General features: G+C 48.6%; 1 long non-coding RNA gene across 4 annotated transcripts; it reads right to left on the minus strand.

Moving 5' to 3' along the window:
- Positions 1-205: 205 nt before the first annotated feature.
- On the minus strand, positions 206-8833 carry LOC140618975 (uncharacterized). 4 transcript variants are annotated; one of them, XR_012018946.1, is made up of 5 exons: positions 8530-8833; positions 8036-8256; positions 6129-6213; positions 1368-1472; positions 206-948 (listed from the first exon to the last, which is right to left on the minus strand). It is a non-coding gene; the product is annotated as an uncharacterized lncRNA (long non-coding RNA). The 4 variants fall into 4 exon arrangements; XR_012018945.1 differs by having other exon boundaries at positions 6095-6213; XR_012018944.1 differs by lacking the exons at positions 206-948; positions 1368-1472; positions 6129-6213 and adding an exon at positions 6238-7610.
- Positions 8834-9114: the final 281 nt, after the last annotated feature.

Here is a 9114-nt window from a genome sequence, read left to right on the forward strand (position 1 = left end):
GAGGGAAAAGCAGGCTCTCTGCAAGGAGCTTGATGCAGGACTCGATCCCAGGACCCTGTGGTCCACACCCTGACCCTGGGATCAACCCCTGAGCCACCCAGGTGCCCCAGCCATCACCTCTTAAGCCCCCAGCCCTCCTCCTAGTGTGAAGCAACCACTAAGACATTTTTACATCTGTATACATTTCCTTGTTCTGGGTGTTAAAAATGAATGGAATCAAATACTATGTGGTATTTTCTGACTGATTTCTTTCTCCTAGAGGAATATTTGCAAGGCTCACCCATGTTGTTGCACAAATTACTACTTTATTTTATTTTTTTAGGGCTGAATATATCCTGTTACGTGGATGTACCACACTGAATTTATCCATTCATCTACTGAAGACCATGGAGGTTGCTTGCACTTTTGGGCTGTTACGAACAGTGTTGCAGCACACATTGGTACAGGTTCTCGTGTGTGGGCAAGTGTTTTCATTTATTTGTTCCACTTGCAACACACGCATGGTATGCTCTGGGGTTTGGGGGTTGCCCTCAGCCTGGCCCCTCACAGTAATGACAGTGAACCTTCACAGCGAGCTCCCCTTTGCCAGGTGTCCTTGCAGGTGCCATCAGGCATGGGGCATGCGGAGCCCACAGTGGGGAAAGCAGAGTGAGTGTGTCAGCTATGGTGATGCCATCGAGAGCTGTGAGCATCCTGGCCTTGGAGCCTCCTGCCTCATGCACCAGAACCCAACGTGTCACTCCCGTCAGCAGGGAAGCATTCAAGAAACAAGGCAGGGGCCCTTGGTTGGCAACTGCCCCAGCTCCACCAATGCACACACATGCACACACACACACACTGCCACCAGGAACCAGCCATTGTGCCATACGGTTGCCGAACTTTACCCAGTGCATATGTGAGTCCACAAGAGCAAGCGATGCCTTCCCAAGTCCTACTGACAGCAGTTTTCTTTTGGAGGGGCCAGCAAGGGGTGGCAGATGGATATTGTTGTTTTTCAGAAAGTCAAAAAAAAAAAAAAAACACAATCAACTGGCTGGGTTTGAAACAATGAGGATAAACATAACGCTGTCGGTGATGTTTTTCCCTTCCTTTGCTTGGACTTCTGTTGAAACCCAAATCTGAAATGACCCCAGATACAGGCATCCTGTAGGGGAGACAGGGTTTTTTCCCCTTTATTTGTTAAAAAAAAGGTAAAGAGAGCTTAAGATGGACCCTATATATCTGAGTCAGCTCCTGATGAAATCTCTGTGAGCCTGTGTACCTGTCCTCAGCGCTCCTACATAATCATAGTCATAATCGGTTCATTCCACGGATAATGACGTGTGGAAGTCCCGCCTTCCTTCCTGGCCAGGCAGAGGGGCGGTTACCTCCAAAGGGCCATTTGGTTCCTGGCGCCGGCAGGACAGGACTCCGTTTTGACTCTGCCTTTTACTGGCTGTGGCACATCATTTAACCTTTCTGAAGCTCAGTTTCTGGAAAACAAGGCATCATAACAATTGTTTTCATTCATTCATCCTGTTGCTTATTCAGTTCTTTTTTGAGCACTAACCCTGGGCTGGGCATTGTTCTAGGCACTGGAGATAGATCAGTACAAACAAACAAACAAACAAACAAAAATGAACAAACAGACACAGATTCCACCCTCACTCTTGTGCAAGATGACTGATCACAAACGTGATAAATAGGAAAACTGCATAGCAAGCCAAATAGGGGAAAAAACAAAGAAGGGAGACGGAAGTGTGTGCGTGTATGTGTGCGCACACATGCGTGCATGGGGGAGGGCATTGATGGAATGATCCGGAAAGGCCTCACTGAGAAGGTGATGTTTGAAAGAAGATCCAAGGGAGAGGTGAGAGCAAACCATGAAGATACCTGGTGGAACGTGTTCCAGGCAAAGGCAATAGCACCTCCAAAAGCCCTGAGGTGGGAGTGTGCCCAATGTGTTAGAGGTACAGCAGGGAAACCAAGAGTGGGGGGTGTGTATGTTTACGGAGTGGGGTCAGAGAGAGAACTTTATAAAGTAGTCCTGAGAATTAAATCATTGTATGGCCCATCTACATAATAGATATACAATGACTAGATTTTAGATGGTGAACCCATGCAAGTGAATGAGCCGGTCAATAGATATCTCATTTATCCATCAGGACAATAGCACTCAGAGAGGTCTACTGACTTATCCAAGGCCACTCAGCTGGCTTGTGAAGAACTTGTAGCTAGACTTCAGGACCCATGTTATTAGCTCAAGGTTTAATCTTCCCGAAATTACTGACACAGATAAAAATCCTGAGCTATGCCCTCCCCCAATCCATCTCTAAATGCCAGTGTTTGCCATTGTGAAACAAAGGTATCCTCTGAAACATCCTACAGCCACTGGACAGCCCTCCATCACAAAGACCAGTCCCAAATGTCAACAGTGTTGCAACTGGCTTAGGGGAAGAGCCCCAAATCTATTGTTGGGTGTTTTTTTTTTTTTTCCCTCTTCAAACTCCCATTGTTTTAAACTCTACTTGGTGATTCTTAAGGGTGTGTGGGGAGCTGATAGTACAAGATTGAATGGGGGGTGGGACCCACTAGTCCCTCCACCCACCCTGGGGAGGGGGAAGGATCCTGGCTAGGACGAACTCAATCCTATTTCCCCTTCCAGGGATCTTTGTTGAAGGCATTAGCTTGGACTGGGGGGAAAGGGTGGAGCCAGGAGCCAGTGTAGTTTTCCAAAATAAAGTCATAGATAAGAGATTAAGATCCATGAGACTATTGCTTTGCTATTCACAGCACAAAAGCTTTATCCAGGGCTTCTCCTAGGCTTGGTAGGATAACAGATATTATCAGGGTAATACATGAAAATAATATTATCTGAGGTCAAGGAGGTACGTCCTCTCTTCTGCAAGGAGCTCAGCTCACCTCCATCCACAGTAGTCCATGCCCTTTCACAAAGACCAGGCTAGAGGGACAACTTATTAAGCCAATTTGAATGCAGGGACCAGAAACAGGAGCAGGTTGAATGGCATGCCCAGTGAGAGCACAATAAGGGCAATGAAGGCGACAGACTGGTTCTCTCCAGTCCCCGCTGGTTGCTCATTCACTCATGCATTCTCTCATTCATATATTCAACAAATATTTCCTGGGTGCTCGTAACATGCCCAGCTCTGTGTCAGATCTTGGAGACTCTGTCCCCGACCTCTGGCCAAGAATATGTGGAAGGCAGGGCAGTAGAAGCTTCTGGAGTGCTATACTCTGTGGCCTTGTGTTGTATGAGCCATGGTAGGAGTTTGAGTTTTATTCCAGGATCCACCAAAGCCACTACAAGGTTGAAAGGGGAATGACACAATCCTGTCTTGGTTTTCCAAACCTCCCTTGGATGGGAGATGTGAAGATGGTGCAGGGAGACCAGAAGGAAGGTCTTTCCCCAATGAGCCAGCCTGCCAGTGACTCCAGGGGATCGTTCCTGGTGCCAGGACTGCAGAGAGGAGCTCCCGCCTGGCCAGACCTGGGCACCCAGGCTGACACATTCTCCCAGGCAGCGCTCCAGGCTCTGAGCCAGGGACCGGTTCCTCTCGCAGGTCCACTGGCTCCAGGGGACAATGCTGACATCCTGGCTGCCCCGTGACTCAGGGTAAAGGGCCTTTCCCTTTCTGGAAAGATAGCCCAGTTTTTAAGGAGGATTAGGCGTCAATGGGAGAACACGTTGACGTCAGAGCCAAGGCACCGTGAGAGTTCTCCTGGTTGAGTCCTCGCCAGGGAAGGGATCACAGGCCTGAAACTTATAGCGTGTCAGGTGGGGCTCATGCCAGACACTCAGCCTATAGAAGCCCTCATTAAAACTTACAACGTATCTTCTGATCACCTCCTGTACCACATGTGAATGAGCATTGCTCAAAGAATGAGAATAAAAGACATTGAGCACTAAAACTATTTAAAACCTATTTTCAATTCAGTTTCTTCTTAATATCATCAGTCAGTGCTCTGAAGGAAGGAAGTGCCATCTTAAGGATGAAGAAACAGAGTGGGAGGAGTGCAGTGGAATGCCCAAAGTCACACAGCTAGGAAGCTGGGAATCCAGGAATTCAAATTCAATCTAAGTATAATATTTGATCTCCTGTTGCTGCCCAGATTTTCAAGGCTTGTGAGACTTGATACGCAAACATTTAAGATTATAGATACTAAAACTTCTTCAAATTCAGGACGTTGGAATTATCAAGAGTTACAATCATCTTTTTTTTTAAAAGATTTTATTTATTTATTTATTACTGAGAGACACACAGAGAGAGGCAGAGACAAAGGCAAAGGGAGAAGCAGGCTCCCTGTGGGGAAGCCCAATGTGGAACTCAATCCCAGGACCCTGGGATCACGAGCCCAAGACAAATGCTCAGCCACTGAGCCACCCAGGTGTCCCTAACCATCTTTCTACATCATTTTCCAAATTTCTCAAAAAAAATAATAATAATAATAACTGGCCAGTAGCTTTGTAGCCAAGAAAGACTACTGCAGCATGTACCAGTGGTTGAGTAAGTGTGGTGTGCTCCTGTGTTATATGGTGTCCCTCCCTTGATGCTCAGATCCACGCTGTGAAGTCAGCATTGTTCTTATTCCCATTTCACAGGTGAGAAAATCAAGACTCAGTGGCTCGGAGAGGCCTCCTCGCTGGGAAGTGGCAGAGCCACAGTTTGAAGTGAAGTCTGGCGGACTCCAAAGCACTCAGAGAACACAGCACTGTCTCCGTCCCTGCCCACACGGCAGGCTTCACTCTCCCTGGACCGAGGCAGCCCTGACAGCTGGAACCAGCCTGAGGGACATGGGCAAGGCCAGAGCACCTGTGCCCACCGCCTTTCTTTCCTGGAAAATAGCTGGGCTTTTATGCAGCACCAGGCAAGGACCAGGGGCTCTTGACTTGACCTTGGGAGCTCTCAATACCAACAGGCTTTTCTCTCGCTTCCCAATCCTTTCAGACCTCTACTCTCTGAAAACTCAGGCTCCGTGGAAGGTCACACAGACAAAGGCATCCACCAAGTGCTTTCAAGAAGGGTGTGCCAGGATTTTCCTTGAAGCAGCCAGAGCCATCATCTTAAACTGATGCAAGATTTGACTCCCTCCTCTGCCTAAAGCCTCTGCATTTGATTGTTTGGGTTATTTGTGTGTGTGTGTGTGTGTGTGTGTGTGTGTGTGTGTGTGTTTAAGGTTTTATTTATTTACTTAAGAAGTGGGGAGAGACAGAAGGAGAATCTCAGGCAGACTCCATGCTGAGCACAAAGCCCAACCTGGGCTTGATCTTACCACCCTGAGATATGACCTAAGCCAAAACCAAGAGTTGGACACCTAAGTGCACCACCCAGACACCTCTGATTTTTTTGTTTTTTAGGTTTCTTTTTCATCAGAACCAAATTCTCTTAGAAGCCCCTCCTGACTTGGCCTGGCCGAAACTCCTACCCTTCTTCCCCTCACTGGTCTGTACATTGACTGTCCTCTCTGTCCATTCTTCACTGGCTGCATCTCCTCCCCAGCTTTGATCGGGCTGGCAACAGGGAGCCATGTAAGGTTTCAGAACAGAAGAGTGTACAACAGAATGAACACCTTTACTGGGTTCCTACGATGGGGCTGCCAGCATATGGCATTTAGTTCAATCCTCTCGGTCACTCTCTTACGTTGTTTTATAGATAAGAAAACAGATCTAAAGAGGAACCAAGTGCCCCTGACCCAAGGCTAGCCAGTTTCCAAGGACAGAGGGATTTAGACTCTCGCCCACGGCCTTCCTGGCTCCCTTCCCCTCTCCATGTCCTTGGCCAGAGCCTTTGGAATCAGGAGCTCAGGAAACTGTTGGAAGCTCAGCTCTGGGGTCATTTGCTCATCCCCATGGAAGCTGGAGGCCTTCACAAAGTATCAGTAACCTCCCAGGATCCAGAGCACACCAAGGATTGGGGCTTCTTGTGCTGCCAGCCAACTGACTGCGGCATCAGAGCAAAGGCCCCAAGGAGCATAAATCTGTCCAGTGTATCTGGGGATTAAGGGCCTTTCAGCCTCCCTGCTACCTGTCATTACAGCCCCCCAAGGGGAGGAACCCTGGGGAGAGGGAGAAGGAAGGATCCGGCCAGCCGCTGACCTGGGAGTCTTGTCGACACATTTTATGGCCCTACCTTGGGCCTCCCAGACAACTGCTGCTTGATCTCTATCAACCCTGGCTCCAAGGGCAGCTGTCCTTCTGCGTTATCTGCAGATCAGCTTAAAAAAAACAAGAAAAAACAAGGCTTCAATTCCCACCCAGGGCTTGTTGGTGGATTAAGGCAGGAGTCCCAGACATCCCCCTGGGGGCCCAAAGGGAAGTCCACAGGGCAGAGAAGGTGTGTGACCTCTGATGGAGCCATCCTCTGACCTCGACAAGTCCAGAAAACACCACCCAGCCTGCTAGATGCACGCCGGAGTGCGCAGGAGAGGCCTCTGCTCTCTCTGAATTCCAGAAGGCCAGCATGAACAGATGATTCCAGCTGTCACCCAACCACAGGGGACCCAGCAGATCTCCAGATCTGGGCCCGGTGAGGGTCTCTACCCCAGAGGTGACAAACTTTCTGCAAAGGGCCGGAGAGTACATATATCCAGGTTTGTTGCAGTAGTGCTGCTGCTAGAGCACAAAAGTAGCCACAGACCGCAGGGGAAGGAATGAGCAGGGCTGTGTGCCAGCCAAACAGGTGAGGGCCTCAGGTCACCCCCGAGGCCATAGTCTGCGAACCTCTGCTTCATAAAGTGTGTAGGATCCTCAAAAGCCTGGATCCGCATCTCCTGAGTTATGTCCAAGGTCAAAAGAAGGCCCTTGATAAAGGGAAGATTTTCCCAGAAAAGATGAATGACTATGGCTTTGCATCCTTCTTACGACCAACGTTCCCTGGGTCAGGTTGAAAACATGTACATCTCTCCCCCAACCAGAATCCAGAAGTGTAGGGAGTCGCAAGGACTGTTGACTGTGGCATCGCCAGTGTCTAGGAAATGCCTAGCACCCAGTGGGCGCTCAACTAAATAATTGTTGAAGGGTGAATATGCTGAGCTTCCGGCTATCACCCAAAACATTCTGGGCAGGCCCTTTTCACCCATTCACCCTTGCTGCTCCAGCCTGGCATGTCCCAGGAGCTTAGACAAGGAGTTAGACTGGATCCTCACAAGTGGCAGTAGTCCTGGGTCCTGGGGAAGGCCACTTAGGCAAAGCTAGAAATGTTTTTTCCCTGTCTCCTTTCACTAACCTAGCTGCTAGGCCCCATCCCGAGATGTAGATTGGTTAAGTAGGAAACGCCCTAGTGGACATTTGCGCATGAATCATTCTGTGTGAATCTTCCATCTTTAATTACTTAGTAAAAGCAGACCAGATTTTCCTAATCGGTAACAGGAAATGTGTGTTACTATTGTAATTATTAAAAAAGGAAAAAAAAAAAAAAAAAAAAAAAAGCAAACAACTCTTCCTGTGCAAACTCGGATAGAAAACCAAGAAGTTTCCTCCAGGATGCTTGATCGGATTTCTCAAACTTCAGAGAGGGCAAGCACACCGTTGCTGGTTAAAAAGACCAGGCCCCAGGCCCATCTGGGGTGGTGCCTTTGAATCTGCATCTGGGAGACCTGTCCCCAGGTGAGTCCTGCAAGTGAAACTGGACCACACTTAGAGAGAACACTACTCTAGCCGATGCCTTTGATTGGCTTCTGCCAAATGTTGTAGCTTTTGAGGGGACAGTCCAAGACATCAGGGCAACCCCCCCCCCACCCCGCGCCCCGAAAGAATCGACATTTTTGAGAAGGACCATGGACATGCTGTGGCTGTTCTGTAGGAATCTAGCCTGTGAATTACCTGCGAAGGCCTTTGACCCTTCCGGGTTTCCCCCGGCTTATCTGCCAGTTTGCCTATTTGCTCTGTCTCCAAAGTGTACAGAGGTGCCTCTAACTCCAAAGCATCTTAAGCTGTTTAATTACACTAATTGCCACCCCGGGCTATAAATTTTATGTTAATGCTCTACCAGGTGATTCACGTGGTAAATTACACACTTAAGACTTTCCCAAGGCTTACCTTCAAACCCTAAGCTCATTCAAGACACTAACACCCAAGCCCCCAGAGCCGCAGCAGCCGGAGAGGGTAGAGATAGGCCTGGGGACCTCACACAACGTCTCCTCGAATCCCTCCACCTCAGTGTTCTCCTTGTCATCTGTTCTTGGGCAGCGCGAATCTCCTTCCCCTGTAGCAAGCAGGGCTCCACCTGTAGACAGATGTCCCGGCCGAGTCACCAACACCTGGGGACAGATTGTAGGCCACACAAGAGGAAGGAAACAGACAAAGGATTCACCCTTCCCCTCTTAACAGGTGTCTCCTACCCATTTCTCCTTATTCCACATGTTACGTGGCCGAGGCCTCCAGATTAATCTTCCTAAAGCGCTCCTTTGATCACACTACAACTCAGACATCTTCCATGGCTCCAACTGGCCACAGTTTTAACCCGCTAGCCGTTCAGCTAACTTTCCCAGTCCAGTCCTGCTCTGGTTATCTATTGCTACAGAGCAAATCACCTCAAACTTAATGAAACAAAATAACTTTCAATCTATCCTTCTCTCTCTAGGAGTCGCCTGGGTTCAGCAGGACGGTTTGTGCACAGACTGTCCCAAGTCACAGAAGGCAGATGGTGGCTGCAGCTGGAGTCATCCTGAAGGTTTCTTTACTCATGCATGTGGCACTGGGGCTGGGAAAACTTTATCAGCTCAGGCTCCTTGGGCATCTCTCCGTGTTTTGAGGTCTCCACACGTTCCCTCCAGCCTGGAAGCTTTGGAACACACCCAGAGCTCCAAAGGTGAATGTCTGAAAGGAGAAAGTCAGATGGAAGTTGCATCTCCCTTTATGACTTAGCCTCAGAACACACACAGCATCAGTTCTATGGGCAATCACCAGGATCACCCATTCCTAATCCAGTGGAATGAACACCTACTTCTTGATAGGAGAAGTATCAGAGAACTCATGAATGTATTTTAAAAGCACTTTGGGCCCCAAATTCCTGTTTCAATTAATGGGCCAGGATCTCCTCTTTCAAGTGAGCCATCTGCCTTCCAATTAACCTGCTTTATTCGTTATTTTAAAAACACACTCCAAACTTGATCACT

This window comes from Canis lupus, chromosome 27, assembly GCF_048164855.1.
Source record: "Canis lupus baileyi chromosome 27, mCanLup2.hap1, whole genome shotgun sequence".
In the NCBI taxonomy this organism is placed as follows: Eukaryota; Metazoa; Chordata; class Mammalia; order Carnivora; family Canidae; genus Canis; species Canis lupus.